Here is a 20,481-nt window from a genome sequence, read left to right as displayed (position 1 = left end):
CATAAATTCAATCGTAAAATGTTTACGTGGGCATGAGAAAATAACGAAAAAAACAATGAAACAAACACATACAACTACTTCACATTTAATAACTGTAGACAAACAAGTCGTAGTACGGACACAGTCTAATATTAGACTGTGGTACGGATCTGTAGGCCGTGTGTGCTCTTTAGCGACGTGATCGATTAGCAAAATGTGAATGTTGACTTTGGAACACAGACACATATATAGTCTCTGGCGTGTCAGCTGTAATTAGCGAAGTGACTGAGTAATAGCTTGGAATACGCAGAAACAGCGCTGGCGCAATCAAAAGTGTCAGATAATTTAAGGTGGAACGGAAGGTCGCTGTTGATACTGTCATTATGTTCAGCGGGGATTATACTTAAGTACTGTTGCTGGGCGTCATGGTGGCAAAGACGAAAAAGGCAAAGTGTGCACATTACACGGGAGTGATGAGCATTAAAATTTGCGAACAAAATGCTATGCAGATAAGGACAAAATAAGGCGCTCTCATAAACGAGCCGCGCTTTCTTGAAAATTGGATAAGCGCCGCTGAATGATTGTCATACATCAGTTTGAGAGTAAATCAATGACTGTTGCACGTCAAAAGACGTGAAAAACGGAACAATTTCTGTGGAGTAGCACCATCATGATATAAATGTTCCATAACGCTCTAACATTTTTCAGCTTTCTGCTTAACGTACTGCACTGTTTACAACATGATAAGTAAGTGTCATATTTCATCATCTTCTATAGCACTTGTTTAGTAGTTGAGAACCCATCAAGAACCATTATTTTTCTTGCGGCCTCTGAACCTGCTGGTCGTAGCGTCTGAGTTTTCACATAGTCAAAATAAGTGAGATGTTCACTTGCTTCGACGTGGCGGTAAATGAAGGGAATATCAATGAAGGAGCTAAATGTTGTGTTTATTGGTAGCAATTACGAAGACTGGATTGACAGCACCTGCTACACAGTATAAAAGTGCAAACACACTTGCTTTTGTTACGTGTTTCAAATCAATAAAGAGAAAATAATGCGTTTTCATATTCTGTAATAAATTACATTCATATGATTAGTGAAAAGCCATCAACTGTGAAGAATTCAAATACTTTGTAATAGCAGTGGCAACAGATACCATCCACTATGTTTACTTGTTGGTTGAAGCCATCTGTGATCATTGAATATTCAGAAAAGCCTGAAGTTTGGCAATAAGCTATACACAGCACTAATATAGTTACCATATTTATTGCCACTATTTTAGTGTACTTATCTGAAAGTGTCTCATGTTGAGAACAATATATGTCTTCCATTTTTGTGCTTGTGTGAAAAATTTCCACAGTTAAATTATTAGACTAGGATTTATATTACTCATAAATGTAAAGAAAAACACTTAAAATGATGTGCAATAATATGTATATTTATGGAGATTTATTTAAATAAAACTATTACAGTGGCAGACACGGATTGTCAGATGCAATTTAATGGATCAAACAATGGAAAATCCTGGACGGAATGCAACAATATTATGAGAATATTATGCAACTTACACGGGCTACACATGTTTCTGCAATTACAGATATTTTACCAATTCGTATAGACTACACAATAAAGATGGTACAGTAGTAAAATCTGATCTTTGTAGTCAAATTTAACTATGCCACATTGAGACCAGCCTTTCTATTTCTCTATTCTAGTGTTTTCTTGTTTCCCTATACGTCTGTCAATAACTTGTTAAATAGTTACATCTACAGGGTTCCAAATTTCTTCCTCCTACTTTTACACAGAAGGAAATAGGTTCAGTGACTTCACCAGTGAAGTCTGTGAATACTTCACTGGTGATGCTGAACTGTCAAAGGAAACTGAAGCATGAATTTATATTTAGTTTTGAGAACCAGTTGTAATAAATGCCTGAAATTTAAAGCATTTTGTTTGATGACAGCAGGAGATACTAGATGATACTTACAACAGATAAATACAGTTGTTCATAATGGGATCATAGCTCTAAATCCAGGTTTTAAATCCTGCAAGAAGCTGTAAGTCTTCCATTGTTTGAATCCTCTGAGGGAACTTTCAAATGTTATGTGGTGCACCATTTGCTGCTCTTAACTACAATCACATTGAGGAAGAGGCTTCCATGCCCATTGAAGCAGCAATGCTCCACATCTCTGTCTCGAGCCATTGTATAATCAGACACTGGGGTTCCGCTAATGAAGATTTTGAGTGAATTGATTATTCTGGATTGGTTTTTTTAATTCTTGCCCATGTGTTGATGGTGGTTGAACATTACTTGGGACCAGCAACTAGTGTGTGATGGTGGGGAAAACACACCTTATAATGAGCCACATGCTTGATTGATTTGTGTGTTCACTATTTTAGCAGGAGCACTGTGTAGCAAGGTGGAACAGTGGTACTCTGTAAATAATAATAATTTTATTGTCATTAGGCATTAAAGCTATAAACAATGTCACACATTATTATATAATACAGTTGACAGTTAAGAAACAGTAGGCTAGTTATTAACATTACATTTTAAAGTCACCATTGATGAATTCCTTTATATCATAGAATGGGTGCGCATCTAACCAGTCATGCAGTGTTTGTTTTAGCAATTGTTCTGGTAAAATCTTGTACAGTTTATGGAAGCTTATTAAGTATTTCGTGCCCTGTGACTTCACAGATGTTTATAGTAAGGTGCTGTAAATGAAGCTCTATAACAAGTCTGTCTGTGCAGAGTATATTTAAATATGCAATAGCTTACACTCAATGGCAGATGATAATAAAACACACACACACAGGATAAAAAAAATCTGAACAACGGAAATTAACAGAAACAAAATGAAAAACAAGTGTTGCTGCCTTGAAACAACATTAACATTGTATCACTAACACCCTCCCTCAACGTTAATTATCATTGTGGTAAAAACTGAATTGCAAGATTTAAGTCAGTCCTAGCAAGGCTCTTGCTCATTTATGCTAATATGCTTTAACAGAACTTCCTTAGCAAACACTTTCTCCCTAAAAAATAAAATTTTGACTTCCATGTGCTAAGTTTGTGATGGATAAAGGCTTGTTACTGACATTATCTTCATAAAGTAAAACAGCTATTTGACAGCGAGAAAGACTATAATAAAAATTGCTCAGCCAACAAGCTGTGCTAGTTTCAGTTAAAAAATTCTGATTCTGTTGATGATAAGAGACTGGGAGTTGCCTCTTAGATGCCTTTCAAACACAACAACCCAAACCTTTGATAAGATAACCTCCTGTGGACTTTCTATCTTCACCATTACCAACTCAGTCAGTGTCAACATAGCCAATTATAGGATAAGTACAATTTTTATCTCTAGCACATAACAGACTCAGTTTTAGGGTTCATGCAATACATGTTTTAAGGCATTCCATAAGTCCAGACTTGTACATGATTGTTACCTGTGCCATGCAAACATCTGGTCCAGAACCTAACATAGTATATATCTTTTCTCATTGTCTTCTTTTTCAGATTTTTCTTTTTCTAACACACTGTGATCAAGATGGGAGTTGTAGCAGAATTACATTCAATCATATCAAAAACTTTCAATAATTTTTCAAGATGGGTACATTGACAAATAGTAATTGTATACTCTCTTAAATTTTGAACAACATCTGTTCCCAACTAGTTCCTAATCAGACCTAAAACTTTAAGCTTTAAATTGTCAGTCTCACTCTGGGAAGTTGAAGCTATCAGTAGATCATCAATGTGAACAAGTATGTTTTATGGCTATTTTCTATCTGCATATACCAATACTACTGCAAATCACTTCTTACAATTCCTAATCCAGTTGTTATATAACATATGTCACTGGCAGCTTAGATGCAATGTAGGCCGGTGGTTTGGTCCACAACCATATCAACAGAGTCATGCTAATTGTCAGTAAATTCACATATTATGCAAATGTTCTCAAATTTATTTTGACAGAATTGGTTTATATAACTGAAGATACATGTTTTGACGATGACTTGGGTTCTACTAAAGTCTAATGGTTTATAATATGCGTAACACTTCATTATGGCTTAAAGCCAAAATCTAGATTGTGAAATAAAACCTATTTTACAGTCACAACATTTTATAGATAGGAAAGTTATCCTCATTACATAAATTCAGAAAAAGTCTCACTGAGGTCCATTTTGCTACTGGACGGCATATACCTGAATAAGTCAATGTCTGTTGGATACCAATAGCTGCAAGATGAGCTTAATAAGAAACAAGATTATCTTTCTCATCTCTTTTTCACTTGAAAACCCACTATGTGTCAAAAATGTTACAATTATTTGGCTTGCATACATAATCCCATGTATTATTTTCTTCTAGGGCAATCGGCTCTCTTGCTATGTCATCTTTCCATTTTTAAGCGTTGCACTACAAAACATCGCTTCAGCATAGGTTCTGTGGTTGTCATCATTCCCTGCTGTCAACAAGCCCAACTCGTAATCCTGTAAGTAATTCGGGTATTGAATATTTGTCCTGGGTCTCCAATTGTATGCCTTATTATCTGGGTTTTCCTCTTCATCCTCGAAAGAGTCATATCTCTTTTCTCTGTCTTCACTGATTTCTTGTTCCTCTCTAAGCTGACTTCTGTTTTCTTTTGCAACCTGAATCCTCATTTCTTCTCCTTTCTGCCACTCGGATTCTGAAATTTTATGTATGTTAAACATCAGTTTTCTTTTCCCTTTCAGGTAGTGCTGACAGCATGTAAACCACATCCTGATGCACCTCACCTCAGAGTTGTTTGTGGAAGGTATAAATATTGTGTACCACTTCACATCATTATCATAACCCATAAATAAACCTATCTTATTTTTGGGGCCTTGTTTCAATCTCCTTTCTTTCAGTATAAGGACAAACACATGAATCCCTAATATTTCCAGATCTTCTAAGGGTAATTCTCTGCCATAAAAGGCTTTGAAAGGAGTTTTACCTCTCACAGGACTTGGACCAGGTGAGTATAGTACAAAAGCTGCCATGTTAACTGCTTCATCCCAGAAATGCTTGAGCACTCCTGAAATCATTGAATGGGCAGCTTCACCCAAGCTGCACATTTCTCTTTCAGCACTTCATATTAGCAGTGGTATGTACACAAAAAATGCACCTAATTCAGTGTTAATTAACTACTGTCTATTATCACTCCTTAGAACTTTAATTTTCAGATCAGTTTTGCTCTCTTCTTTTTCAATAAAATTTTTGAGCCAACCTCAACTTCATACTTGTGTTACATAAAGAATACTTTGCGATAACTGAGCAGTAATCCTTCAAGAACAAAAAATCTCTCTCTCCTCTAAGTGAATGCATCTGTAGACATTTGCATGAAACAATTCATGTGGGGCATTAGCTCTTGGTGAACTGACTGGGAAAGACAGGCGATGTTGTTTCCTGCCAAACCCTCTTCACAAGTGACAGAGTGGTCAATGAAGTCCAGTCCTTTACATAACAAGAGCTCTCTCTGGTGTGTAATGCTCTGATGAAACAATTTCAATATGTTTAGACAAATTTACCAGACCACTATCAATGCTGACCAATGAAAAGTGACTAGAGTCATTACCTTCAGCCATAGAGTGCATTTTATCTGTACACATCAAGGTAATGATCAACAGCTCTGATTGTGTTCCATTTGGGAAAAACAACGTAGAGGACATGTTATTGATACATTCAGATAATGCACGAACTTCAACTTTACTGTTCAAGAAATCACATCATTCCTTGTTTGACGCTAAACACATATCATTGTCCAACACAGTACGTACCGGAAACAGATTGAATTCCATTTCAGGCTCAAAAAGCACTCCACTAAGTACTTTTCTGATAAATTTAACCATGTTCCATGCACGAAGTTTCACAGTAACTTTCATTTGAGCTTACCAAACTGTCCAGTTGCTTAAACATTCTCCATTATTGCCCTTATGCTCAATAGTACCTGTAGCCATGATCCAGTAATCTTCTAGGTCAACTTCTTGACTCATATGCATAAAGGCATTTACATCCTGAGCTTTTTTGCATTCCTTGGACTTCAACAACCTACAATAGACTTCAAATGGTATCTTTTCTTACAATAATTGCAGCTTCTCATTTTCACTTTATTTTTACAGTCCTTTGCAAAGTGGTCCTCATTACCACAAGCATAACAGATAATTTTTTGCTGCCTGCTTACACTAGCCAAAGCTACGTCTAGCTGATTGGACAAATTTTTTCTATTTTCCTCAATGAGGAATCCCAAAGTTAACTCACTATGTGTTTGCTTCTCAAAGGGGACAGACTCCCATGCTGAAAATATATTTATATCTTTCTGGCAATGACATCAACCACCTTGGTATAGTCATTTTCTCTGAAAGTGGTTCGCTAGCTTGCTTCAATTTAGTGCTAAGTTCGTTTATATTCGACATAGCTGCAACCACCGCATCATCACCAAATTGAGACGAGAAAACTTTTGCTGGAGTAGTTGAATGCTCACTGTGGACACAGTCTTGCACACAGTCTTCAGTTTAGACCACACTTCAGCTTACGTCTTACATGAAAGTAAATGAGTGAATGGTGCTACCTCCATCCGCATTACAGTAAATTCCTGTGCTTTTGCCTCCTATTCCAGCTACGTGTTTTCCTCAGCTTCCTTCTCCTTCAGAGGCTTATTACCTATGCCACTGGCAATATCTCAAAAGTCTTTTCCTCTGAGCATCAGTTCCATTTGGAATCTGCACACCACACAGTTGTCTCCTCCAAACAACCTCAAACATTTATGTGTAAAATGTTCCACCGTGCCTCGCCAACATAATGCCAATAATTTCAAATTTGCTATTACTCGCAATAGCGCTGAAAAACTGTGCCATGACACTGGAAAACAGATATATGCACCTGGGCCTATAATGGATATTCAGGCACTGTAAATGAAGCTCGATTATAAGTCTGTCTGTACAAAGTTTATTTAAATATGTAATAGCTTACATTGTGTGGTGGACAACACTAACATACACAGAGTATAAACATAAAAAAGGCATCCAAAAAATGGAAGTTAACATAAATCAAAACAATATTGCCCATGCCCAAAAGCTAATAAGTAAGTGTCTTTTCGTTGTGTCTATCTGCAACTCAGCATGTCATCTTTATGGTGAACAACAATCCGTCTTTTCCTTTTGTTGTTGACATTCCTACCTGGAGTTTCCATTGTTTGATTTTCACTAAAACATAGTATATTTTGACCCCCAAGGTAATTTATCATCTAAATATACTCTCAAATACTTAACATAAGTTGGATCATCTGATGGAAGCTTGTCATTCAGACTAAATACCATCTGCTGAGTTTTATCTTCATTCAGCAAGAATCCATTTGCTTTAAACCAATAGAGTGCTTGAGCAATGTCTTAGCAACACTAGTTTTAAGATGATTAAAATCATTACAGCTGTGAAGAAACGTAGTGTTGTCTGTATTGGATTTAATGAATGAGGACAGGTAATTAAACATTATTAGGAACAAGAAAGAGCACAGTACAGATCCTTTTTCTGTGCTGATTATTTCTTTTGCAAACACAGACAACTTGCTTATGATTCTTTAGATAAGATTTTAATAGTTTAAGGCTGCCATTGCTTGGATCACAAAAATTAACTTGAGCAAAGCCTTTTTCCTCAAACACCCAAAGTAGGTATTTGACTACAGTCTATGGTATTAACAGTTGACAAATTTTTCTTAAGCCATATTGTGATCCACTAATTATACCTAGATTTTAAAAGTAAACCTATAATTGTTGTTAAATAATACATTCAAATACTTCAGAAGAAGCTAGGACTATATAAATTGGCCTGTAACTTGAAAGTGGGCCTTTATCTCCCCTTTTGTATTCTCAAACTACTCTGGGTGCTTTAAGCTCATCAGGAAAATATCACTGTGATATACACCTGCTTGGTTTACTATTCTTAGAACAAAACTAGGCAAGACCTCAGAGAAGGTAAGCATACTTGTGTTTCTTGATTATCTGCAAACAGTTTTTGAAAGTAACTTTGAGGTACTGATATGAGGTTTGGTAACTTAATGACATTTCCTACTTCTTAATCTGATGTAATTTAAAAAATTGTTTAATCTTTGGGGAGACATATTAATTTATTTGTTTCTTGCCATTTTTGGCATCACTGTTTATTAATTTGCTTGCAGGTTTGCAGTTATTGATTGAATTATCAGTATGGCTGCCATTGTGTGCTTTTTTGGCTTCAATGATGGCATGCATGCAATATATTATAGTCTTGCATGATTAGTCTTGAGACTATTAAATATATTGTGCAACAACATGATTTTCAGAGTTATCTGTTTAGTATACCATGGATTTTGTCTGTTTGGAACCTTGGTTTTGCTGCCTTTGTCACTTACTTTGCATTTCTATATGGGAATGGGTATCAAACATTCTTTTAAAGAACCTATAAAATATTGTTTTTACTGACAAATCATTACTGGAAGTGTAATGTGTGTCATGGTAACTTGGCCAAACCAGTTTCTTTAAGCAGAGGCTTTTATCATTGTATCATCAGTGACAAGAGTGGTGATGACAACTTTTGTGAGATGCCTACTTGTATTACTCTTATTGAGAGGGACCCTAAATCTGTAATTTAAACATACAGAATTACGATATGAAAATGGAAACACTGTCACATCACATGATTCTTCTGTAGTCTTAAAATTGACAGAAATATTCTTGAGACAGGATTGATCTCTTATGGGCCTACTACTGCTAGAGTGTAAATTGCATTGTCTAAGGAGATTTTTCAGTTCTGTGACACTATGTTTAAGTAAATGTGTATGAAAGAGCAGAAGCTGATCATGTGAGATCTTTTGTAGTGGCACCCCAGGTGGTTTCTGTTCATTTCTGAAGTATAGTGTTCAAGCTTTTGATTTTGGCTGCCACAATCTGTACATGACTTCTGTATGTTAAGTGACTTGTCTAGGATCATATTTTGGGGTGTTGCTTTTGCTTGTTTATTCTGTAGGTGGAAAGTTTTGAGGACTCAGACAGAGGGAATCATGTTTGAAGCATTCATCCAACATCTTCAGTGTTGATGTTAGTGGTGCTACAGCTTCCCTAAAGCTTTGATCCTGAGTGATCAGAGCAATATTATCAGTTCAAATAAAATGCTGGACTTCTTGTTTGAAAGGTTGTATATATACAAATTAATAACATAATAATAATAACAATAATAATAATAGAATGTGAAGCCAAGACGTTCTGTTGTTGGATAGCATCATTTATTTTGTGAACTCTGCTTTTCGAATTTCCTTGAAGTATCTGTTGTTCAGCATGTTGCCAATTAGAGTGGTTAGTTTCCAATACAGAATAATAGGGATGAATTTGAGTAGGAGTCTGTCACACCATAAGGTATCATAGGCTGCAGTTAGATGTAAGTAAACCTCAGTGTTTATTTTCCACTTCTCAAAGCCTTTTTTGAAATGAGTTGCTTTTATTAGCACCAGTTATTCACATCCTCTTCCTGATTTAAAGCCAGCTTGCTGTGTAGGGACATATTTGTTGATGACTGAGCAGATTATGTTGTGAATGAGCCTCTCTAAGAGCTTGAACTTGACAGTTGAGGAATGGGGCAGTAGTTGTCAACTTTTGAGGGGCCTTTGTTTGGCTTTAGTGTAGCAATGTTTTTAATTTTCTTGAAGTGGGATGGCAGGTGTACTGCCTCTAAATTGTTTGAAAGAGAGATATTCAGCAATTTGACAGCAACAAGACCATAGAACAATAGAAAGTCAGAGCACACACCATCAACACCTGCTGCCTTTCTAGGTTTCACATTCTTCGTAGGATCTATGGTCTCTTCCCGTAGGAATAAAATGGAAAACCTCAGATGTTAGTGAAGGCAGATAAGAGATGTCTGACTTCTCTTCAGATATGTTTTATCTCTAGTTGACTTGAAGGTAGAGATTAAATTGCTAATGTCATCTAGTTTCATGTTACATTTTTGTCTGGTGTTGGTAGTGGTTGGTGTAGCCAGCTTTTTGATTAAGGAGGGCTTCATGTTGGAGTGAGTATGGTCCAAGGAAGCTAAGATTTCCTTCCATCTGTATTGCCTGCTCTCATTTAGCGATTAGAAAATCAGAGGCAATAGCAGGATCACACTGACTTCGAATTTATTGAGAAGTCTTTCACTGTCTTTGTTCAGGCCAGAAGTATGTTCTTTAGAGGAACATATTGATATGCATCACTTTGCTACACTTTTTAGTACTCCAGTGAATCATTGCAGTTGTTAGAGATGAATCTGTTGTAGTTGTTAGAGATGGGTTTTAACCCCCTTATATTCACATCTGGAAAATTCAGTTGGCTTTTTTGAAGTTCCACATTGGTTTTGGATAGGAGAAAATTATGGGTATGAACAGTCCTCTCTGGAGAATTATTGGATAATGCTGACAGGGGAGGGACAATTTGGTTAGGACTCTGTGTTGCACCTCATTTGGTGCATTTTGAGACGGCCTGATAAAGTATAGGCCAGATGTGTAGTCCTTGTGCCATTGACCAGAAAAAAGGTTACCTTGTCTTTCACATCGTATATAAATTTGAGGTTTTCTGTTTCCATCCAGAAGACATTTGTTAGTGACTTTAATAACTTAATTATTACCATGGAATGGGATGAGATTGATCACTGCACAGACCTCTGCCAAGAAATTAATTTCCAGCTAATATGAAGAATTGATCTTCCTTGCATATGTAGCAACTGGAATATACTTACAGAGGAGCCCCCAGTGCTGAACAAACTGAGCACTGTTGCGAATTGTGTGATCACATGATAAAATTTGCTTACTGCATCACTCATTTTTATTGGATTAAATACTTCTGAAAATAATTGAAATTTGTTTATATGCATTGATCTTTTTTTTTTTTAAAAAATATTATTTTCTATTATTACTTTTTGGTTATCTTACTGATGTTCATTGTTATCTGAAAAGTGCTGTAATTTTTTCGGTAGATCCTCAAAAATCTAATGGGATGAGAGTGATCACAAATTACTGCGACACAAATACTGTGATACATGTCCTATCCAGGCAAACTAAGTTGGTGAATGGAAGTGACCATAAAGGCATTTCCCATTTATGGTCACTCCCATCATTCTTGGTGCTGAATGTCAGCTTAGTTTGCATGAACTGTATATTTAGCTAATAATAACTGTTATACACTAAATTAAAATGGGAAGAACATATAAATAGGTTTTTGGCACATGTGTATGTGGAAATTTCCCACAGGTCCAAATGAAGCAATACTAAAAGAAACTACTAAATAGGAAATGCGTCCCTAATTATAGATAGTAATATCCCATTAAGAAAGGCAGCTGCAAAGCACAGCATAGCCAGTGGCACATTCTACAACAAATGCCATGAACTGTGAATGAAGAAGATGGGTTACCAAACAGTATTTACCAACAATGAAGGAATGTCTGTATTAAATACTATCGTCATGGTATGTCCTGGGATCTTGCGCTCTGTTAACTGATGTGAGGTGCACACATCTGCCTCCGTAGATTGTGCTAATTTGCCTGGAGACGGGGGGGGGGGGGGAGGGGTGTGTGTGTGGGGGGGGGGGGGGGTCCGTCCGTCCTTCCTTTATTCCTAAATAATTTGTTATTCTCAAGCAGAATTTTCCATACATTATTATAATGTTTATATCATATAGTTTACCTGTATCTGCAGAAACAAGAAACATGGGTGGGGAGGGGGGGGGGGGGGGGGGGAATAATGCAATAGTTGCACATCATCTCACAAGCAAATTTTATGCATATGTTTGTTTTTAGTGAAACATCACATTTTTTACATTGTTTACAGCGCACATTGTTCTCCAAAACATCAGATAATAAAACACATCAATTATCTAATATTTTGTGGTCCAAGCATTTAGTTTCTTCTTTTGTTCTTCAGTTAGAGATAGTTTACTTTTTGAAGCACCTCAGGTGTAGTGCCAGCAGCATCACTCAATGTATCACTACCAATGTAGAGATCAGATGCTACTAAGATCTCAAATACTGATGTACACTATGAATCGGACAAATTCTGAGCACCATTCTCTTTCTTGTGCCAGTGTATGTGCTTTTTAAATATCTGCAGACTAGGTCTTGGCATGTTAAAGGGAAGAAAACTCAATGACTTCACCAAATATAACTTTCACAATAAGCACATGAATTTATTCACAAAAGAAACAATACAAATGGTGCAAAATTGATTATCAACTATCTTGCAGTGTAGCAAACAGAAAAGGTAATTCTCTTATGCTCTCTTATCTCTCTGGCAAGAAATTGTTCATGTATCATAAACATGGTGTGGAACACCATTTTGTCTCCATCTGCAGGATACATGGTGTGGAACACCATGTTCCACAATTCAAAAAAAAAAAAGTTTAAGATACTCCTATTTGTGTCATCTCAGTATTTTATACACAGTTTTAAACGGGAGACTCTAAATATTTTAAAAATCCATTTTTCCCAAAAACTGATTTTCTCATCACAAATCTCATTCAATATACTCTTAAAGGTTTAACATAACAGCTCAACTTCTTCAACTACATTTGAGCTTATAGTATCTATCAAGTTTAGCTTTTTGTCTGAAGTAGGAGGGGAAGAGCCTCATCCAGCTGTATGCCACAGTAGGGTGCAGCAAACCACTAACAAAGAAATTTAAGCGTGAGCTGGTAACAAGCAGAAGAAGAAGGAAGGAAGGAAGATTAGAGTTTAAATCCCGTGAATGTAGAAGTCATTAGAGATAGGAGATTAGGAAGAAAAGAATTTTTCTGCTAGGTAGTAGCCATGGCAGGAGTGAAGGCCACTGGTGCAAGGCATATTAGAAATAGGGTACCAAGTCACAAGTATTATGAAGCCAGATGTTAGAGGACATAGAAAATTTGTGTAAAGTTTTTGATATAGAGGATCAGATGATCATAGGTGGAGCACAGAACAGTCTGGCTTAAAACACAAATTATAGGAGAGATGGAATAGGAGTAGCAACATTACATATAAGTGTGAGTTCTGTGAGGGTCCTCCAGTGTCATGACCAGCCTTGGGTTAACACTGCTGTGAGCCATGTGAACACAGAGTGCGGTGTGGCTGGGCTTTTGAGTATTACCATGTGCAGGCTGCAAACTAGAAATTCACCTACCTCAGAACGGCCTCTACTCGATGTTCCTTCACTTGGCAACGTAGGTACTTACAATGTGACGTAAAAGCAGTGCTGATGAAAAACACCATCTAATATCTACAATGACTGAGGCTGCACAACAATGAAATAAAGTTTTGTAGAAAAACTATCAATAAAAATTTATTGGGCGGTAATATAATGGATTAGCTTCTGGAAAAAAATGTCTGAAATTTCCACACAAAAATGTTTATTTGTTCTTATAACAAAAGAAACCCTACTATTCAGTCCACATTTAAACTATTGGCTATTCAATTTATACACTCATTCTGCATGCACAGCAGCCAGAAATCTGTCCAAATCCAACCTGAGTTAAACAACGTTTCCACAGTCATTAATTCCGCTACTAGCATGAGTTATTACATTTGGTCCTTCTGGTGGATTTCAAAAAAGAAATGCTCACCAAAAATGATCAGTGGTTGAATACTGAAACATGCCACACAGATACTATGAAGGCCAAATTTTCACACGCGAGTATCATTCCAACAATATGCTTCTAAAACTTCCAAACTTCACAAAACTGTCCATAACTACATCAGTGTTAGTCACAACACGTATCAAATATGAGGAACTCAATATTCCTTCATTTTACACATTATTTTGACTCTCACTAGTAACATGACTCTTCAATTGAAACTTCCGGGCTGAGAGGCCGTGGTCAATGTATAAAATTTCCACCTAACATTTTGTCTCCATCTGCAGGATACATCGACCGCGGACTCTCAGCCCGGAAGTTTCAACTGAAGACAACACTGGCCTTGAAAGCCTACATTGTATGAGTAACATGACTGTCCATGTTCAAACAAATACTAACAAAGAGATAGAGAGGCTGGCCAGTACTTACCTCAGCTCCATACAGCTGATAGTTACACAAAACAAAACAGAAAATTTACATTCCTAGCTTTCGGAACTGTGTTTTTTCATCAGGGAGAAGAGTTGGGAAAAAAGGGAAGAAGGGAAAGTGTATTCAGTTACTCACAACCCAGGTTATGAAGCAACAGGGAAAGGTAAACAGGGAGGGTAGCAAGGATGTATGTTGTCAGAGGGAAGCCAAAGATATTAAGTACTGTGCCAGCTTCAAACCAAAAAAGGTATATAGTATTAAGATAAACACAACTATCTAGGATGAAACGATGCGTGAATGGCTAAAGAGGAGAAGGAAAAAGGAGAAGACTGAAGAGTAAATGGGAGTGAGGTTGGTTAACGTAGGTTCAGTCCAGGGGAATGGCGGGATGAAAGGATGTGTTGGAGAGCAAGTTCCCATCTCTGCAGTTCCGAGGGACTAGTGTTGGATGGGAGAAGCCAAATGGCATGCACGTTGTAGCAGGTTCCTAGGTCGCTAGAATTATGCTGGATGGTATGCTCTGCTACTGGGTATTGAACATCTCCTAGGCGGACAGTTCATCTGTGCCCATTCGTGCGCTCAGCCAGTTTAGTTGTCGTCATACCGATGTAAAAGGCTGTGCAGTGCAGGCATGTCAGCTGGTAAATGACATGTGTTGTTTCACATGTGGCCCTGCCTTGAATTATGTATGTTTTACCAGTAGCAGGGCTGGAGTAGGTGGTTGTGGGGGGATGCATGGGGCAGGTTTTGCAGCGGGGTCGGTTACAGGGGTAGGAACCACTGGGTAGAGAAGGTGGTCTGGGAATATTGTAGGGTTTGGCAAGGATGTTACAAAGGTTAGGGGGGCAATGAAAGGCAACTGTGAGTGGTATGGGGAGAATATTGTCAAGGGATGATCGCATTTCAGGGCTTGACTTGAGAAAGTCATATCCCTGGCGGAGTAATTTGTTGATGTATTCGAGGCCAGGATAATACTGGGTGACAAGGGGGATGCTTCTGTGTGGTCTGGGGGTAGGAACATTGTTGTTGGATGGGGAGGAATGTATTGCTCTGGAGATCTGTTTGTGGACAAGTCTGCAGGATAGTTGCGGGAGAGGAAAGCACTGGTCAGGTTATTGGTGTAATTGTTGAGGGATTCGTCACTGGAGCAGATACATCTGCCACGAACACCTAGGCTGTAGGGAAGGGAGCATTAGATGTGGAATGGATGGCAGCTATCAAAGTGAAGGTACTGTTGTTTGTTTGTGGGTTTGATGTGGACAGAGGTGTGGATGTGAGCTTCAACAAGATGAAGGTCAACATCCAGGAAGGTGGCTTGGGTTTGGAGAAGGACCAGGTGAAATTCAGATTCGAAAAGGAGATGCTACATCCCTTTACACAAACATCCCACATAACCATGGTATCTCTGCCCTTGAACACTACCTCTCCCAACACCCACCTGAAGATATTCCAAAAACCTCATTCCTTATCACACTTACCAACTTCATCCTCACCCATAATTACTTCACTTTTGATGGCCAGACCTACAAACAAATCAGGGGAACAGCCATGGGAACCAGGATGGCTCCATCCTGTGCCAACCTCTTCATGGGCCGCATGGAGGAGGCTTTCCTGAAGACCCAACAGCTGCTTCCCCTGGCCTGGTATAGGTTTATAGATGACATCTTTGTGGTCTGGACTCATGGTGAAGAAACACCCTTAATTTCCTCCATAACCTCCTTTTCGACTTGTCCACAAACAGATCTCCCGAGCAATACATTCCTCCCTGTCCAACAACAATGTTCCTACCCCCAGACCACACAGAAGCATCCCCCTTGTCACCCAGTATTATCCTGGCCTCGAATACATCAACAAATTACTCCGCCAGGGATATGACTTTCTCAAGTCAAGCCCTGAAATGAGATCATCACTTGGCAATATTCTCCCCACACCACCCACAGTTGCCTTTCATCACCCCCCTTGTCAAACCCTACAATATTCCCAGACCACCTTCTCTACCCAGCGGTTCCTACCCCTGTAACCGACCCCGCTGCAAAACCTGCCCCATGCATCCCCCCACAACCACCTACTCCAGCCCTGGTACTGGTAGAACATACACAATTCAAGGCAGGGCCACATGTGAAACAACACATGTCATTTACCAGCTGACATGCCTGCACTGCACAGCCTTTTACATCAGTATGACGACAACTAAACTGGCTGGGCGCATGAATGGGCACAGACGAACTGTCCGCCTAGGAGATGTTCAATACCCAGTAGCAGAGCATGCCATCCAGCATAATTCTAGGGACCTAGGAACCTGCTATAACGTGCATGCCATTTGGCTTCTCCCACCCAACACTAGTCCCACGGAACTGCAGAGATGGGAACTTGCTCTCCAACACATCCTTTCATCCCGCCATCTCCCTGGACTGAACGTACGTTAACCAACCTCACTCCCATTTACTCTTCAGTCTTCTCCTTTTTCCCTCTCCTCTTTAGCCATTCACACATCGTTTCATCCTACATAGTTGTGTTTATCTTAATACTATATACCTCTTTACTTCTGTATGCATCCTCTATGGTTTGAAGCTGGCACAGTACTTAACAGTAGAATATCTTTGGCTTCTCTCTGACAACCATGCCTCCATCCTTGCTACTCTCCCTGTTTAACTATCCCTGTTGCTTCATAACCTGGGTTGTGAGTAACTGAATCCACTTTCCCTTCTTCCTTTTTTTCCATCTCTCCTCCCTGATGAAGGAACAAAGTTCCGAAAGCTAGGAATGTAAATTTTCTGTTTTGTTTTGTGTAACTATCGGCTGTACTGAGCTGAGGTAAGTACGGCCAGCCCCTCTATCTCTTTATTAGTATTTGTCCATGTTCAAAGTTAGTGAGAGACTCTCTTCTAGTGGCCTCACTCCCACTATAACAATCAGGTAACAAGCAGGAACCATCTCAGTTCTGATTGGCTAACCATACATGCTGCCAATGACAATGCTCACTCGTGATCATACTCGCGCCAAAACTGGTCTGCACCAATCCTTACATACAGATGCATCTATGTCATTCTGATATACAAATATTAAAGTAATGTTTAATAAATGAAAACGTAAAGGCAATAAATCTGGAAATATTCTTTAGATACTGATAATACTCCAGTGGACTTTCTGACTGCTCTGTTACAATAGCAATCCCACCTAGACATATGTCATCAGCAAAGTGGGTAAATTCCCTATGAACATTTTCCCATGACAGGCTTGCGTAACTCTTGCAGGTTACTTAAGACGGTATATAATGCATCATTAAAATTTGATGAATGTCCCACGTACACATTCTCATTCACTCACATATACTCCCACACCAATCTTAGACACCAATAATAATTTTGTCTGATATTTATATTACAAAAATGAAAAATAATTAAAGTGTTAATATGAAAATCTCAATTAATTAATTCTGCACCCTGCAAGTTCTGTTTAGGTTTTCCAAATAGACCCAAAGATAAACTAGTACATTTCCTAACTGAATTTTGTTCCCTAAGTGTTGGTTTTTGACTTTTTTAGTAATTTTTTTCTGTCTCTGTAACTATGATACTTATAAAGCCGAAATTTGGAGACAATCTTCTCCTGAATGTCAAAATGTAGTGAACCGATTTTGAAAATGATTGAATAATATTTAATATCATTTATCTAGGTTCTTATGGGTGGTGAATGTATGGTCGCTAAGAAGTGACATAGGAGCCATTCTCATGCTGCCATAGTAGCAGGTGTACATGACTCATAGGCTAAGACACAAGTGGTGGCTTCTTTTACGGTCTCTGGCTCCATTACTGCGGGCTGTATAGCAACGAATGTTATCGTGCATTAACTTGTGACGTTACAAGAGCTGAGTGGGGGCATGCTGCTGCCTGAAATGAAATCTCATAAGAGTAAGCCTGTTGCTCCAGCCCGGAGATGAGGAGTTACTAGACACAGTCTACATGTGAATATGGAAAGTCTATATCTGAGCATCACATAATCACAGAGTTATAAAAGTTAAATATAAAAGATTGTACTACAACATCTTACTCATGAAGAACTAATATAGGTAAAGGAAAGGTTTTTACCCATATTAAGATGGAGCACACACTCAAAAACATTGAAAGAAGTATATTTTCTTGTGATAAGTATGTTTAAGTGTCTACTTCTGAATTAATGGTGAAAAACAGTCACTTTGAATTTCAGCTGCATGTAGATCCTTACTGGGAGATTTTGAAGTGTTTATGAGGCAGTTAATAGTCTGTGGCGGTTCATCCTGAGACACAGCAGAGTTATAAACCATATAAAGCTATTTCTCACAGCTACGATGGCGCAGCTGTAGTGAGTGTTCAATGCCCAGGTGTAGAGACTCTTCTGCAAGAGGCTTTTAAACATTCTAGTTTCATTCATTGTTGTGTACATAAGTTGAACCTGATATTAGCCCAAGCAGTGAGTCAGATTACGGACAATAGAATTTTTTTGCTTGCTTTAGTGAGAATCTCTGTTTTTCCATAGTTCCTAATAAATAGAAATGTTAATTGACATAGCAAACAGCCCTCCATGTTTCCAACATGAAAAGGAATTTTAAATCAAGAACTATGGCCCTTGTTGCACAAACCGCACTGTGCTGCTGAGTTTTCATAATGTCATACTTCACATGACTAGGTTGATATGGTAAAATTTAAAGACTGATTTGAATAATTTTTCCACCCACATGCCAGTTGCCTAGAAGGTATCAGTTTTCTTCTAGGAACAATTTACTGTGTCACTTCAGTACAGAAATTCTCAGGCTCTATAGTGTTCACAGTATAAAATTTATTTCTATGCCACCAAATGCAACAAATCTTTGTCAGCATCTAGATGTTTACTTCAGGCCTATGAAAATGGCACGGAGGAAGATTTTAAACAGGTACAGGACTATCAGTGGGCTACCTTGATTATAAATAAAAAAGAAAAAAGATGTTCCTCATTTGTCAGCTGAGTCTTGAAAATTATGGATGGTGATCCTCCAAAAATGTGGGTGAAAGGTGCAGTCTTATTGCTGGCTTTTCAGTGTATGATGTGAAGTCATTTAACATTTGTAACTATAAACATATTTGTTTTTTTTTCATTTTTAATTTTGACTACTGTTTCTTCAATATAATTAAAATAAAAAATGTATAGTGATTTGTTGTTTTAATTTGTCATACTCCACATAAATGTTTCATCCAGTCTCAAAAATGGCTGAACAACTTTTCTTGAGATCTAAAAGAATTGTTTTTGGTTGCAAAATAAGACAAAATACTTCTATATTGTTAGTCAGATATGGCACATTGACTCGTAATATATTTTGTTACCACTTTGTAACTGAACTTGATGACCTGTGTCAGAATAACAGTGTACTTCACTTGTAGAAAAGTTATAACTTTGTTTGGAATAATTGTAATTTATTTTTGTATTGTTTTATACCTATGTTTTACTTTAGGAAGTGCCTAAACTTGAAATTGTTAGCATATTTTGTTCCTTTACACATATTGCAATTTGCATCTTTTAGCATGTATAAGTAGGCTACTGTTCTCATGTATAATTATGTCTCATTCCACATCCATACAATTCTCTTGTATACTGGATCTACCAAACACAAATAAATAAAAAAACAAACAAACAAAAAATAGTTGTGATATAGGGCTTATCTCACCTCTGTACATGATTGCTCCCTCATGTATTTTTCCTGGTCTTCTGATAAGACTGAAAATGATTATAACACATTTTTCTGATGCCTTTCACCTGTGCTCTCTCTACACTAAATCAATGCCTAGAAACATTCTGAGAAAAGTGATCACATTGGTTCTTTCCTTGAAATTTTTAGCTGTATATGTTTTTATGAAGTCGTTTCAATGGGTTTAGACTTTATGTTCTGATAAGACTGTAGGATGGAACACGTCGACTCCACGTGCAAAGCCAACTGTGCAGAGGGGGCAGTGCTAATAGTTTTGTTCATCCATGCATCAATTAAGAACAAATGCTTAATTAATGTTCATAGATATTTACATACTTAGATGGCTAGTTTGAGACAAATGGAATGGTATCACAGCATTTCCATGAAGTAATTTAGTGAAAACCTGGAGATTTGATTCAGGATAGAAGGATGAAGGTTAGTTCCTCCTTTCTTCTGAATATAAATCTACATTAGCTATAAAAAAGTTACTTACTGACATCAAGACCATGACAATCATGTTCATTTTCCATTTTGGATACCACAAATTCCCATTTCCTTACCTGGAAAACTGAATGGGAATTCCACAGTAATGAGTGAGATGTTGCTGTGGCACAACTTCCCATTTGCTTGCCCAGGAAACTACTTGACATTCCTCTGTGCCATGTTCAGCTGAAATATGGCCATCTATTTGCAAGATACTGCTTTTGCCTTTTGTTGCACATCTATAAATTTCCAGATCTTGGATGCTTCAGGTGGGATAT

At 37.8% G+C, this 20,481-nt stretch overlaps 1 long non-coding RNA gene across 2 annotated transcripts; it reads left to right on the top strand.

The window, feature by feature from the left end:
- The first annotated feature begins 197 nt into the window (after nucleotides 1–197).
- On the top strand, nucleotides 198–19,635 carry LOC124616137. Of its 2 annotated transcripts, XR_006979846.1 has the most exons (4): nucleotides 217–726; nucleotides 4,711–4,772; nucleotides 4,867–4,973; nucleotides 17,699–19,635. It is a non-coding gene; the product is annotated as an uncharacterized LOC124616137 (long non-coding RNA). The 2 variants fall into 2 exon arrangements; XR_006979845.1 differs by lacking the exons at nucleotides 4,867–4,973; nucleotides 17,699–19,635 and having other exon boundaries at nucleotides 198–726; nucleotides 4,711–4,851.
- Nucleotides 19,636–20,481: the final 846 nt, after the last annotated feature.

This window comes from Schistocerca americana, chromosome 5 (assembly GCF_021461395.2).
Source record: "Schistocerca americana isolate TAMUIC-IGC-003095 chromosome 5, iqSchAmer2.1, whole genome shotgun sequence".
NCBI classification, from domain to species: Eukaryota; Metazoa; Arthropoda; class Insecta; order Orthoptera; family Acrididae; genus Schistocerca; species Schistocerca americana.
This window is presented reverse-complemented; position numbering and strand designations above follow the sequence as displayed.